This window comes from Olea europaea, chromosome 3, assembly GCF_002742605.1.
Source record: "Olea europaea var. sylvestris chromosome 3, O_europaea_v1, whole genome shotgun sequence".
In the NCBI taxonomy this organism is placed as follows: domain Eukaryota; kingdom Viridiplantae; phylum Streptophyta; class Magnoliopsida; order Lamiales; family Oleaceae; genus Olea; species Olea europaea.
Window position 1 is genome coordinate 12,745,598 of NC_036239.1, and position 16,742 is coordinate 12,762,339.

A 16,742-nucleotide genomic window follows, 5' to 3' on the forward strand; every position below is an offset into this window, starting at 1 on the left:
CCTGGTCGGGTGATCGCCCTACCTTGAGCGGGCGATCGCCCAAGCCAATTTCTGGCTTCCATCGTTTTTCTTCTTATTTTTCTCATAGTTGATCGCGTCTCACTTTCAAATCACTCCTATTTGTTAATTTGAACAATATCCAACAATCTTTTACTTGGTCAATTATAAAACAAGTATAAACTCAAGTTTAATGGCACTTTTTCATAGAGTATGAATATCTTTCGATTTGAATCCAACCTTAGCGTAAATCTCACAAAGCAATCATCAAAATCCTAGGTAGCATGAAAGTTTTGAACCTATTATTCCTTATGATGATACCAATGAAATTGCACACCAGTGTCAAGTGTTCCAAGTTCCACACCGTCTTGTTTAGCGTTCTTATGGCCTTGCATTTCTTCTATTTATAGACTTATAAGAGAGACTCTAACTCTCCATTGATGTTGTACTATCTCAAAGTTTATATAGGTAAAGTTTTTACAGTATCTTTATAACTTTTAAAGATACTTGATCTACTAAGCTAAACTTTATTAAAAGTTATAGAACTTAACCCTCATATTCATGACAACCATCACTTATATCCTAGGATAGGGTTTAAAAGGATGATGAAGTGTTAAGTCTATCCGCTTATCGAATGATTTATTGTTGTCCTCTGAACCAGAGTATACTTATTAGTATAGTCAGCTAGGGTTGTCATCATTGATTGATTTAGTTTTGAAGTTTTAGACCCATCCTACTAGTTGTTGCCCGCACTAATTCCCTTTTGAGCAGTTTAGCAAATGGTTCAGCCAAATTCTTATTTGACTTTACATAAATAAGTGAAATTATCCCATCTTTGATAAATTTCCTCACATAATTTTGTCTTAGACTCATATGTCCAGACTTACTATTTTACCTTTCATTGTAAGCCCTTGTTAAAGTTGCTTGACTATCATAAAAGATAGATGTGGAAGAATTATTTGTTTCTCCCAGTAAAATTTCATACATTAAATCTCTAAACCATTTAACTTCTTTTTTATATTTTGGCCATTGCTACAAGTTCGGATTCCATTGTTGAGTGGGTGATATACATTTGTTTCAATGGTTTTTTCAGGAGTCACACTCCTTTAAGGTAAATATGCACATGAGGTGGATTTATTCTCACCTATACAAGACATTTAATTAGCATTAGTAAATTTTTCTAGGATTGCCGAAAATGTAGAATATTGGAGACTTAGATACTTGGTTTTCTTCAAATAATCAAGAACCCTCTCGATAACATTCCAATGTTCTTCACTTGGATTGCTAGTAAACTGACTATGTTTACTAATTGCAAATGCTATGTCTGATTTTGTACATTGCACAATGTACATTAGACTTCCGATAGCACTCGTATACTCAAGTTGTATTATTGTTTTTCCATCATTCTTTACAAGTCTAAACTTGGGTCAAAAGGAGTATTAACCTCTTTAGTGTTCAAGTGATTGACTTATTAATTACATTCTCAACATAATGTAGTTGGCTTAAGATAAACCCCCACTAGTCATGGTGACTTTGATACCTAGTATGGTATCCACTTGACCAAGATCTTTCATTTTGAATGTGAAATATAAAAACCTCTTTATTTCCTTTATACCTTGCATTTGATTGCTTACAATCAACATATCATCTATGTATAAACTAATAAGCATAACATGATTGTCACTGACTTTTGGATATAAATATTTATCAACACTATTATGTTTAAATTCAAAAAACATTATTGCCAGGTCAAACCTTTCTTGCCATTTCTTTGGTGCCTGTTTTATTCGTATAAGAATTTTATTAGTTTGCATATTTCATCCTCATTTTCAGGTAGAATAAATCCTTTGAATTGTTCCATATAGATCTCCTCATCAAGAATTATACAAATCATATATAGAAGCTAAGGCGAATAAAGTCCCAATTGAGGTTATTCTTATGACATGTACATATGTATCGAAGTAATTTATTCATTCTTTTTGTTGATATCCTTTGGCCACTAACGTAGCTTTAAAGGTATTAAGAATATGTCTGCACAGTTATTCCTCCTATATATCCATTTACAACCTATGGGGTTCGATCCAGTTGGAAAATCAACTAATTCCCAAGTGTTGTTTGACATTATTGAATAAATTTCATCATTGATAACTTCTTTCCAAAAGATTATATATCTTGATGACATTGCTTCTTGATAGGTTTCAAGTTCGATTTCTACTTGAAGAAAAGTAGTTCTTGTGACGCTCTTCTCAATTCCCTCAACCTAATAGAAGGGAGTAGTTGAAAATCAAACTCATTCGGTCCTAACACTTACTCTTTTCGAGCTCTTTTGCTTTTGCGAAGTTCGCTTATTTCGTCTTCGAAAGGTATTTCTATTTTGACCTTGCAGAATTAGGAATATCCACTTGAGGTTCCTTTAAAGAATTATTTGAAGATAACAAATTTTCAAAGATCTCTACTTCTCGAGATTCAATAATGACGTTAATTTTCAAAGATCTCTGCTTCCCAGGATTCAATATGCCTTACTATTTTGGGCATATCCTATAAAAGTGCATTTGATCCCTCTAGAACTCAACTTAATCCTTTTAAGTTCCACATTCTTACAATAAGCAAGGCACTTCCACACTTTAAAATAACCAATTTTGAGTTTTCTCTCTTTTTACAATTCACAAGAAAAACTTTAAAATTTTTAGAAGGAATTCTATTAATTATGTGACACCCACTTAATAAAGTTTTGCCATCTAAGCTAGATGGAAACTTAGTATTTAATAACATTAGGATTTATCATCTCAATATAGTCATATTCTTTCTCTCAGTTATACTATTTTGTTTGGCTTTCTAGGTGCACTATATAGATGTATTACGCTATGTTATTCAAAAAAGATTATATTCACTATAGAAATATTCACCCTCTATCACTTCTAAGAATTTTAATCTTTATTTGGTTGATTTTCTATTTCAACTTTGTATATCATAAACATGACCAGGGTTTCATCCTTATAATTCATCAGGAATGATCACCTATGAATGTTATGAAGTATTTATTATCTCACCTAGTTAATATTCCATTTAATTAATATATGTCAAAATGAATAAGTTTAACAAGTTAGATGTCCTTTTAACACTAAGAAAATGTTTCTTAATCATTTTCGACTCAATACATAAGTCACGTTTATTATGTTCTATGTTTTCAAGAAATCATTCTGATTTTAATCATTCTTTTTAAGTATAAAAGTCAACATATCTTAGTCTATATACCATAAACGACTCAAAAACATAAGTCAAAATTGTAGTTTCATTATTATTATTGTCAATAGTTCAAAAATTGACCATTTCGTCAGTAGAATAGTACTTTTTCAATAAATACACAATTATGAGAAAGTACCAAGTTTATCTGGCTCATATGTGGACTTAATTCCCAAATTTCCCAGCAAATCACCACTTATAAGATTTTAATTCATATCTGGTATATGTAAAACAATAATCAACGTGATCTTCTTATCGGTTGTGAATTGTCAGTCTATACTTTCTTTGCCCGCTATTATTATTGAACTCCCTTTCCTATTGGAATGTGTTCATCATCCACATCATAATAGATTTTGAAAAGGAATCTGTCATAGTATATATCTATGGTGGTACAAGTATCATACCATCATCCTTGAACCTTTCATTTTATCGAATTTGCAATACTCACGGTAGCAATGATGTTTTCAACGAAGTTTACTTTTCCTTCTTGTGTTGGTTGTTTACGATGTCTGTAATTGCGTGTATAATGCTCAGCTTTGCCATACACATAACATGTTCTTGTTATCTTTGTAGGAACTTGGGGATTTCCTCTTCTTGGAATTCTTGTTATATTTGTTTGGTTATTCTATGGCATGAGCTTTAAAAGTGCCCTGGTGAGAATGTCCATTTCCATCTCATGCCTTAGACCTTTCCTCAATACGACGATATTTTTATATCTCTTCCAGAGAATAAGCTTGAAAACTATAAAGAATTTTCTTCCTATAACTCTTCCATGAAGATGGCAATTTTGCATTGATTGCACCAACTTGGAAGGTTTTGAGAAGTACAATATTCATGGCCTTCATTTTGTTGACAATAACTTGCAACTCATGCACTTGTCCTAGCAAAGGTAAGTTATCCAAAAATATGAAATCAAAATAGCTAGAAATCAAAAACATTTTTGGCATCTTCGTACTTGTCCCTTTATCTGGTTTTCAAGGATTTTTATATCTCCTTTACCGAGGTATTAATTGTATAGAGGTCAAAGAGACAATCGGAGAGAGCATTCAAAATATATCATCTGCATATCAATTCATCTTCTTTTCTCTTTTTTTTATTCCGTCTTTGTTTCGTCGATGTCATTTGGCAATGGTTCCAGTAATGGTGCCAAGTTGAATTCAAGATATAAAAGATCTTCAAGGTTGTGAGATGAAACTTCAACCTGTCCTCCCATCTTGTAAACTCTAACCCGTTGAATCTGTCAAACCTCATTAGGTCTTGATTCATCATCATTATCGTAGCTATGATTGTGACATTCTCCATGTTGAAAATATCATTTGAGAGTTTAGAACAAAGTTAATGAAGAACCAGAAGAAAACAAGAACAATAATTTCACTAAAACGAAAGGATTGAACACGATTATGAATCGGTGTCCTCAAATGATATTTGTTTCCACCAAGGTAAGTACTTGAAAACTTCAATGGCAAATAATTTGTAGAAGTGAACAAACCTTAATCCAAGTTTGATCTAAGCAAAACGAACTTGAAAAATGAACTTTTATGAACAATATATAAAACTTGATTTAATCTTTGATTTTGGATATAAGGAAATTAATTTGATGTTTGTGATATACTTATTATGAAAACCATTCATATATATAGTACTCTAGTAACCATGCACAAAAAGGTGCAAATTCAGCCAAAAGATGTAAAGATTCACAAAATGACACCAGAATTCAAATAGACAACGGTCAAATTTTTGTGTCAGACGATTGCCCTATACAACAAAAGTTGTACTGGCTTCGTTTCACAAGGGCTTCTTGTTTTGTTTTTGCTAGTTTTTCTCAATGTTGATTACTTCCACCACTTTAATGGCAAATAGTTTGTATGAGTAAACAAACCTTAATCTAAGTTTAATCCAAATAAAATAAACTTAGAAAATGAACTTTTAAGAACAATATATAAAAACTTGGCTTGATCTTTAATTTTGAATATAAGGGAATAAATTTGATAATTTTGAGATGTTTTCAATCATGAAAACCATTCATATATATTGTACTCCAACAACCATGCATGAAAATGTGCAAAAATCAAGTCAAAAAGTTATAAAGCTTTACAAAACCAAACCGAAATTCAAATAGCTAAAGGTCGAATTTTTACAACACTAGCTTTGCTCATGGGGCTTTCTTGTTTTGTTTTCGCTTGTTTTTTTCACAATTGATCACTTCCAAAATCACTTCTCATTGTTCATTTGATGATGATGATGATGATAATAATAATAATAATAATAATAATATTATTATTATTATTATTATTATTATTATTATTATTATTATTATTTAACCTATATAATTGTTTAATACATTATTCTATATATTCTGCACGGATACTATGTTCGAAGTTGGAAGCAATGGAAGCTAATAATGGCATACAGCAATTATATATTGTTCAAACTATTAAAATTCGTAATGATCTCTAGTCTCTACATATCCACAACTACCAACTAGAATGCATACTAAGTAAATGTTGAAACTAATGCTGAATATCAAAGCAATCCAATTCCATTAATAACTCTAAGTTATGGATGTTTTAATGCAAGACAACAATATTTTTGTCGTACGTGGATGTTAAATATTTATAGTATCTAGCGTGTCTTATATTTCTTTGCCGAATTAAGGCTTTGCTACAAATTTTAAAAATACGTGCCACCTAATGCTTGCAACGATTTATCTTCAAATTTTCTAAATATAAGGAACCAACAGATTTTTAACTTCCAATATCTCGAGTGTTTGTAGATCAACCAGCATCTATTATATGTTTCTGTTTTCTATTCATATCAGCACATATATATCTTGTTCAACGATTTTTTGATCTCATGTTCATATTCAATTCTTACTCTTTCGATTGTCATAATAATTCTTCATTCATTCTTTATTGTTTGGCCATTCAGTCAGTTCCCCGAAGTTTCATATATTTGTGTTGGAGAACCTCCCAACAAGCGAAAATAATCCCAAAAAATTAATAATAAAAAAAGCATCATATTAACCCCACAATTAGTACCATCACAAGCTAATTGTAGAAACAACACAAACACATACGAGCCATTGAAATCGATGCTTGAACTTGAGGGTGAAGAGTAAGAATGAATTAATAATCATAATAGCATAAATTATATATTAGATTGATAATTAGAAAGATTGCTTCATTGGCAAACATCATAACATATTCAATGAATTGAAAGCCAACCCCCCCCCCCTCTCTCTCTCTCTCCCTCTCTCTCTCTCTCTCTGTATGTGAGTGTGTGCTTGTGTTGTTTTCAATACCTAATCATGGGTCAGCCTAAATTTCGACATGACATAACCACGAAGAGAAGAGCCCATCAAAATCTTCCAAATCACTGTCAGCACATGAAAATCCTAAGGGAAAACTGAGTTGATCAATGCAAAACTTGATCTTGCAGGCTGATTGGGAGACGGAATATTAAAATTTTAGAAAAGGTAAAAGGGCAAATTAAGAAAACTGGGAAGCTACTCAACTCAATATTTGGCAAAACCTGTATAAAAAACGTATTTCTTCGGCCAAACCTAATTGGCCTTGGCTGCTAAGCCAAAGAAAAACCTAATCATTAAGGCCACATGTCAATGAATCCATCATTGATTCTCCTTATTTCAACGGTTGTTAAAGGGAAATGATAATAACTCTGTCTGCTACATATATGTATATATAGCCGGTCGACAGGTATATATTTGTGTGACTGTGAGAACAAGTGTAAAGTTCATGAAAAATTTCAAGAAAAGTTAAATGCCTAAAATAATGAATAGTTATGGAAGCCTTTGTTTGCCTTGGGGCAACCAAGATTTATCAAAATATATGAAGAATAAGTTGCAAATTTTGGCATAATGGGGTGAATCCTTTTTCTTTGTAAAAGTATTGTTAAGATTAAGAACTAATATATCCCACTTGATATATTCCAAAAAATTAAAATAAAATGAAAATTGATGTATCTATTGGTTCTTCCTTCATTTCAGCAATTTTTTTGAAAAAGAAATCATTTATTAAATACCTTTCTTTTTTTTTTTTCATTTGGATTTAGCCATTTGTATAGAATTTCTAGCCCACCCACTTGACAAATGCTGTATTAGCAGTAGATGATTGGGGTGCAAAAATTGACTTTTTTTAAGCAGCCTAATGAAAAAAATGCCACATTTTGTCAAGGAAGTGATCAAATAATTCTATCAAGGAGGCATGATTGTTTTTATTTATACCTTAAGTCCTCTTTATCACATTTTTTTTTTCGTTTTGTTGATGTTATATCCCTTGGTTTAATTATTACTGGATTTTGAGAACGATTTACTCTTCACAATGTATATTAGTTTTCCCTCACTTTTTTTAGGTCTAAATCTTCATTTCTTAGGAAATAATCTCTCTTTTTTGGATTGACCTGCTAGAGTTGTAGTTAGGGGTGGGCATGGATTGGAGTGGGTCAATTTTTTTCCCAACCCAACATGGTCACTTTGATCGAAAATAAACCCAACCCAAACCGATCAAGTTTAGGTTAGTTTGGGTTGGGTTGGTCATTTTAGGCTTCGATCCACTATAGTTGGATCCGATTTATTTGTTAAATTTGGATAATTTTTCAGAGTTGGAAATTATTTAAAAACCTCCGCTTTTTAAACACATATACAAGGAATTCTTTATAAAAATAATGTATAAATAAGTTTAAAATTTATGAAGAATTTTCTTTTTTACAATTTTTTGGAATTCATTCATTTCATCATGTCTTTAATTTTTACTTCATCGTCAAATAACATTGCATTTATACATAGAGTTCATGTGAATCGATCTGTGTAAAGAATTGGACGTTTATAAATCATATGCAATTCTTTTATTTTTATTGTTGTGTCCATTTAAATTATTTTTTCATCTCAGATATTAATTTTTTAATTCATCGGGTTGGATTAGGTTTTAATTCATAACCCGAGACCCAACCTCAAATTCAATTTTCCAACCCAACCCAACCTAATTGAACTTAAAAAACCGAACCCAAACCGAAAGGTTTGGTTTGGATTGGTCGGATTGAGCAATTTGGGTTGGGTTGGGTTATGCCCAGCCCTACTTGTAGCTTTGAACTTGACGAGATTAAGGTCATTATATTTTCTCCCAAGGAATTTAACAAGATAACCACTAAGCCCTTGTTTTTAGCCCATTATATTAAAACTCATTTTTTTTTCAAATTTATTTTTAATAAAACGTCTTCTAATAAAATAATTCACACATAAATCTAAAATTTTCCCCTACTTTTTAACCTCACTTCTCTGAAAAATTACTATTACAAAACATATTCTTTTGAAAATGGGGTTCAAAATTATTGATCTGACACTTTTTCACCTACAATAGCTAGGTCTTGTGATGTTCGTCTCAAGATTGGTCAAACATAAAAATACAAAACTCTTTGTACAAATCACACTTATGGATTTCATAACAAATGGATCCAAAACCCTAAATCTCACAAAAAATATCATAGTATATAATCATCTAAGAATTATGGATTTCCATCACAAGTCAATCGGGCAGTGTCCTGCCTTTTGAACCGCCTGATGGCACAGATATTTTCTTTATACAATGCTGCTACTCATACAAAACCGGATGACAGAGTAAGGTGGAAAAAAATGAATAAGCTGAAATTTGAAGACCTGGCCCAACACCCATTACCTTTACCCAATTTCCCCAAATCTTAGAGAAAGCCCTGAGAGGCAATTCGAACGCGATCAAAGCATCATCTCTTCTCTCTATCCCATCTTCATCCTTCTCCTCCTCTAGCGTAGAACTCAATGCCACCGCAGACGGAGTCCAAGAAGTTACAATTTTTCGATTTATCAATTCCAAACTGAGTTCAGTAATTTCCTTCGACCTTCGAAGGTACAACCACCGACTTCTCCGATGAAATTGACAGGTAAATTAGGTGCTTGTAATATGTAGTTTACATGGGTACTCTACAAACCATGTTTTAGTTTTGATAACAATAAAGACTTCCTACTCACAGTTGAACCTGCAATGTTAAGGTTCAAAGCATCGTCAACAGAAAATGCGAATCTATCAAAACTTGATAAATCAAGCCCCTCTTCTGGATCATCGTCATCTAAAAATTCCCATAATCTTCTCCTCCTAACCTCAATTTTTTTGACCTCTTCAGTTTCTTGGTTTTGGGAAGATAAGTTGGAATTATCTGCATTTTTGAAAGCTACAACTGCTTCTTTGGTAACCCAAAACAGACCCTCTAGTTCATTGTACATGGCTTTGTATAAATTGCTTATGAGAAACTCGGGGGCATCGGGGCCATTAAATCCATCAAAATTTTCGACAAAAAGCCATCCATGCTCTTCTGATACTATAACATGTACTCAATCCTCCCCTGCCTTACCCAAGGCCCAATGAACATTGCAATAATTTGACCTTCTTTGTATCACATACACGCCTCTGAAAAGTGTTCACTGCAAGAATTCTACCTTTTTTGTATCACATACATGCCTCTGGTCACTGCAAGAATTTCTCTTTGTATCATATACATGCCTCTGGTCACTACAAGAATATCACCTTCTTTGTATCACAAATTAATTTGACCTTCACATTGAATGTGTTACTGAATATCTCACTGAATGTGTTTGTTGCAGTGTACAATGACAGGACAAAATGATGGAGTCTGCCATGGATGTAGAAGACGTGGTCACATCTTTGCGGATTGCCAAAATAAGGTCCCTTGCCCATGGTATAAAGATGCATATGTTAAGTGTTTTGCAGTGGTAAAAAACACTAAGAACAAAGGTAAATTGTTCAAATGTTGTAGCGAAAATTGCGGATTTTGGGAGTGGGTCAAAGAGGGTGAAACATCCAATAAATCAAGTTCCGTTGGCAACTCCTTCACTAATCATGTGGCGACTGAATTAGAAAACAACGTCTTTTGCATGTTCGAACGATGTGCCGATTAACTCACGAAAAAGATGTGGAGATAACCGTGACAATATGCAAAGGAAATGCAAATGCAGAATGTGATAAGAAAGGAAAGGGACCGACATGATTTTCTACACTAGTTTTGGATGTCGACATTTGAAGTTTCTGTATATCTATCAAATGCGGCTTTATCAAACATTTTCTTTCTTAGTTTGGAATTAGGAATGAATGAATGCATATTAGTGTATTAACTAGTTGCTAGGCTGGTAGGAAAATGGTGATTTATAGATTGCATATCATCTATGGGCTCTATATTTTTGTAATCAATCACCATATGAAGTTCAATCATTTTGTTATTGGTATATCAAATGTCCATCAATTTGTTTTGAATGCTGTTTCTTCAACAACTGAATATCCATCATAATTGTAATTTCAATCTTTTAACCAAATTTGCAACCTTTAGCAAGCATGTGTAACAAGTTGAACAAAGAATGGATTTGGTTCAAGTCATTCCAGCGAACAACTAAGATTTGCAAGCTCCAAATTTAAGAAAAGAATGGATATGGTTGCTCTAATATTCATTCTGTCCGATTAGCAAGAGAAATAATCATTTTAGTGCCTAGTTTCAAGTAAAATCTAAAGTCAGACAGCTGAAATTTTCACTAAGATCAAATTACTCTCTCTAATCAAAATCTGCCTACTAATTATAACAATTGAGCTGGAATTTGGTGTCCAATATGTAAATTAAGGCTAAAAAGAGAAGTACTACTTAGAACACAATATTAAAATATCAAAAAGCTTTATAGACCACATTATTAAACTGTGTCTATCTCACAATAACATAAATGAAGGACACACAACATTCCACAATGACTTGTATGAAGACAGCATATGTTGAAAACCAACTTAATGCAACAGCTTTAGGTGGACAACTTGGCATGTCGACTTGTATGACTTCTTGGCATCATTAGTTTCTAAGCTGGTTTGAATGAAAAACCTTATCCAGAGGGTGCCTCTCTCCCCAGAAATAATTAGTTTCCTCCATCTCAGTCCGATAAGGGTGGGTACAAATATGACATTTCCTAAAAATCTATGCAATCCGGTCATTAATACCCAAAGAAGAAATGAAATGGATGATGCACTTTTGTAGGTAGAATGTTCAACTGTATACATACTTGGACCATGAAAGTAAACATGATTGCCAAACGAAGGTATAAAACTTTGTTGTTTGAATCCAAGACTTTCGATGTCACCCTGCAAAAATAATTATTTAAGTCCTTTATTATCCATATTAATTTAATAATATACATATACTTAGCATTAGGAGTTGTGAATATGTGAACGGAGTAGTCATGCAATTGTGACTGTCGAGGTACTTGAACGACATGTGCTTCAACACCAACATTACTCGATCGTGCCTTCGGCCTATTTCCTTTGGAGGTACTTGAACTCCCCTGCATGATATCCCAACAAGGTCGTTATATTAAGTAAATAACCCATAAGCAATTGGTAATATTAGTGTATTAACCTTTGCTTTGTTCAAAATAGGTTCCAACGGGCTCTTCTTGTGAAGTTTCTTCAGTGCACCCTTCCTCTTCGCACACTTAGGATCACGTACTCCACTATTCATAGTTTCTTGTGATGGTCCACCTTATGATGCTAGCGGTGTAGTAGATGGAGACATGACGTTACTAACAATATTGGACTTCGATGTCTTTACCATTTGACATTCATGTTCGATCCATTTTTGTATATTTGCAGCTCTGCTTTCATCATCTACAACCAAGTTCACCAACGTAGCAAAAGACTGACACAGTTTGTCATAACTCAACTATCCTGGGGTACTAGTCAACCCATCGTAATGAACTGGAACCCTCGTGTGGGCTCTACTTACATCTCTTCGCCATTTCCGTAGTATATACCTATCTGGTACTTGTTTGACACCATTACGAACCAATACTGCAATCATGTGCCTGCATATTATTTCTCGAAATTCGAATAGGTGGCAACAATCTTCTCATTGAAAAGATACGAAGAACGTTTTTTGGTGAGATTGCTCATTGTTTATTTGTTCCTCGTATACCTCATATGTTGTCCCCAAACTTCACTTTGAAGAAGAGATTAAGTTATAATAAAGCTTCCCGGTGATCTCTTCTTGAACTTATCTAAACTTTGCAATGGTGTATATGGTTTGAAATTGCTTCTCCACTTCATACCTCGTCGCACATGGCACCATTTGTGAGAAAAACTTGAAATTTGCTGGAATCTCTTTCTCAACTTTATTCTTCAAAACTCGTTTATATTGTTCGACAAATTGCTTTATCGAAGTTTTCAAATGCACATACTCATCGAAGAACGCATTCATACTGTCACTGCGTTGAGTTGTCGACATTCCTGCCTAGAAGCTGGTTTTGAAATAACACGGAACCCATCGACATCTATTATCATACAGTCCCGACAACCATGCATTATCATGCAAATCATATGTATCAATCGTTACCCTCCATCCATCTTCAAATTCTTGAACAAAATATGAATCATAAACGAAATCGTGTATAGCATGGAAAATTGAACCCTTCTCCGTGTGGTATCCAAACTTTTCTGGTAACTCTTTCAATATGTGCGACAAACACCATCTATATTTCATATCGGGGAACACAATTCCAATTGCATTCTGCATTACCTTGTCTTGATCAGTAATTATACCTTGGGGAATTTTTCCATGCATACATTGCAGTCATGTCCTAAACAGCCAGAAAAATGTATCTATATCCCCATTCAATACTAGCCCACAGCCAAGAAGGATAGATTGTCCATGATGATTAATTTTAACAAAAGGGGCAAACGGCATGTCATACTTATTGATGAGCTACATGGTATCGAACTGCCTACTCCTATTATCTGCCTAAAACACATTCCTCAACCTCGAATCTTCGTCCAGATCCATACTGAAGTAAAACCCGGTGCAACTGGCTTGAACTTTCGAAAAGTATGGTTGTATTGCTACAAAGTCCCATTCTCCAAGTCTCAGATGCCGAACTTGTTCAACATAGTTTCGACAATCCTTTTCCATGCACGTCATATTTTCGTATCCATATGCTTTGACTACTGCAGAGTTGAAACTTTTATGTAACGGAATTCATGCCATATCATTAACTTCTAGCCGCCGTTTAACATGAGCGTTCAACTCTCAATTACATCGATATAGTCTCGACTTGGATGGACTTGTTTTATTATTATGCTCGAGATTTACTATGTTAATTCTCCATATTCCACGGCTATCCATAGATGCAGTCAACCTCGCTTTACAACCTATCTAAATGGTTGGTTGTAGTGTCAAAGAACCGATTGTAGTATTACTTCTTTTTCCTTCACGGCTACATGTCAATGTGACATATCTCACAACACCGTCATCATCATTTTTGGAATTTCTTTTCCTAATTGGAAAACCTTCGGCGTACACAAATTTTTTTGTAGTAGTCAAACAATTCATTTTCATCATTGAACTTCATACCGACCTAGGGCACTCACAAAGGCCCACCATCTCTTGCTACAATTTCCTCACTTAATAAGTTCACTTTCTCCATGACATTCTTAGACTCAAATTCTACCAAAATAATTTTATCCACATTGTCCAACATATCTTTCCTTGCAATGTAAGGGTAAAATCAGTTGCAATAATGATTTTTACACAATAGATGTAAATTTCGTCATGAAATGATTGAACCAAAATGTAACTTTCTCTTAAAAAATAATGTCAACCAACATTGAACCGAAAATTATTTTTTCACAACAAATGTAAAGTTTCAAAGACTATTGACACAAGTTTTCCATCCACTAAAGACTGAGATCAAGAACATCCAACACACAATATAAAAAAATACGCATTACCTTCATTTGTAATTTTTTTCTAAAAAAAAAAAAAAATGCCGACCAACATTGAACCGAAACAATGATTTCTTCACAATAAATGTAAATTTTCAACAACTATTAATGCAAGTTTGAGATTAACTCAATAATAAAGTCATTAACTCCCAACACATTGCATTTTCAAGAAAATCAGAAAACACTCGTTACCTTTGTCTGCCATGTTTTGATGAACTCCTTCCAATATCCATCTGAAAGTATTTGGCGTTACAAATGGTGGAGTTTGGAGAAAAGGGGGCGTATTTCGCGTCTTTTCTGAAAGTAAGAGAAAGCAAAGGCAGGTTTGGCCGTATAGGATCGGGTAAATGAGGCCCATTTGATATGGGTCCAAAATAAATAATCTTTTATTCTTTAGTAGCAGCCAACTTTCTTCTAAATTCAAATTCTGATTTTTCAATCAATAAAGCCAGCTCCATCTGTCAACTTCCGTGTCAAGCAACAGGTACGAGTAGAACAATTCTTCTTCAACCATAAGAGTTATGCTACATTATCAGGAATTTTTACAAACAGTTCGACAGATTGATACATGGTAGAATTTCATTGACGATTGAATAAAAAACAATTTCTAGCCAGCCAATCCAATTTCGCCACATTATCATCTATAAAAAATAAATAAATAAAAATAAATTCTTTAACAAAAGCATGTGTGTACAAGCAAGTTATAGGGATTCAAAAAAACAGTGTCAAAATATATACACGTACAAAGTTGAAACTCTAGTTTGAAGATTTATGCATCTCCTCTGCAATATATAACTTTGAATTATTTTGCAGATATGAACTCTAACATAAGTTCTCAAGGCATGAGAAATAAATAGAAAAATGAATAATAACAACAACAACAACAACAACAAGAAGTTACCCTCTGAAAAGCAAAATAAGAAAATTAAATTCCCATTTTATCATGCCCTCATCGATGCAATCGAGCCATTTGATTCATATTTGATTGTTTTTGTAAATTTTGTACATTTTAAGTAGTTAGTCATATTAAAGTTTAAGAAAATAAAAATGAAAATTGAAAAACTATTAAAGTTAATTAGGTCTTTTTGCTTGATTAATACTACATTTTAAAAAACCAAAAAGAAAAAACAAAATTTTATACAACTTAATTTTATTTTATTTTATTTTATTTTTCCTATTCTATCCAATCTCAGTATTTCCATAATCAAGATTTTGTCCTTGAAAGTCAATCATTCAGTATCCTAGGTTAATTTAATAAATAAATAAATAAATAAAATTCTAATTTCTTGAAATTATGGGTATTCAAATAATCAAATATTTTTATGCATATTCACCATCCTGTCAACGTAATTTTATCTTCAATTCATTAATCCACTGAGTCGCCACCCTTACCATTCTTTTTCTTGGCCGAAGTCTTATAAGATACATGTCTATTGTTGCGCTATGTACATTCTAGCGTCGTGCAGGCTTTAAAGTTCTGTGTCAAAAAACAAAAGGTTATAAAAGCTTTTCTTTTCTTTTCTTTTCTTTTTTTTAGAAATTAGAAAAACTATGTGAAATATATTCCAAAGTTACTCTGTTATTAAAATCCAGTGTAAACGCTAGTGTGATGCAGTGAGAAGGGTTGAAAAAAAATAAATAAATAAATAAAAATACTAGGTTAGGCCGCCGTTTGACCCCTATTTTTTCAAATTAAAATGAGTTGAATAGTATTTTTTTTTTATATTTGGAGAATGAGTGATTGAAAAAGAAAAAAAAATCGATTCACATGTAATATTATTTTATGGAAGATTGTGATTGAAAATAGGAGAAAGATAAATGAAATTTAATTTAACGAAGATCAAATGAGGCTAGATTGAACCTTGCTAATTTTAAAGAATACTTGAGAATCAACCAATTAGTACTCATTGATTCTATTGAAAATTGAGAATTGATTGAAGTCAAAATCTCCTTAATTATATGCAAATATCAAAAACTTGTAAAAATGAATTTTTAACAATTTGGATCAAAAGAACTAAAAACTCGTTTGGCATGACTTTTGAAGAGTCAAAATGAACTTTTAAGGTTCAAAAGCTGCTTTTGGACCCGTTTGGCTAATTTTATTAAAGTGTTTTTGATAGTTAGAAGAGCTTTTAGATAAAACTGGTTCAATGTAGCTTCCTTTAAAAGCACTTTCGGAATAGAAAATGCTTTTAAATATTAGTCTTTAAACAAAAATTAAAGTAGCTTCTTCTAAAAGCTCTTCTACAAAAAGCAAAAATTATGTCAAACGGACTTTTAAAAAATCCTTCAAATATCTATAATATTGTTCAAAAATTATTAAGAAATGATGAAGTTATTAGGAAATTCTACATTTTAGTAGTTAGGAAGACAAAACTAGTCATGCGGAAACCTAACTCATCCTAAGGTAATTATGTTTACACCATACTTTTTATTAACCGTATTACATTTTGCAATGAAAGTCCCCAATATTTACTCATTTTCACACTTATTTCAAATTTCTTTTTATAATATTCTTATGATCAATTTTTTATTAATTAACCTGCGTTGTCTATGTTCATCTAAAGAATCCTTTACGAGAACATAAAAACACTTGTTTGCCCTTCATTATTAAAATAAGAAACAAAATAACAAAAACAAAATTCTACAAAATACTTATTTTTAACTAAAAATGGACTACATATTTTTATT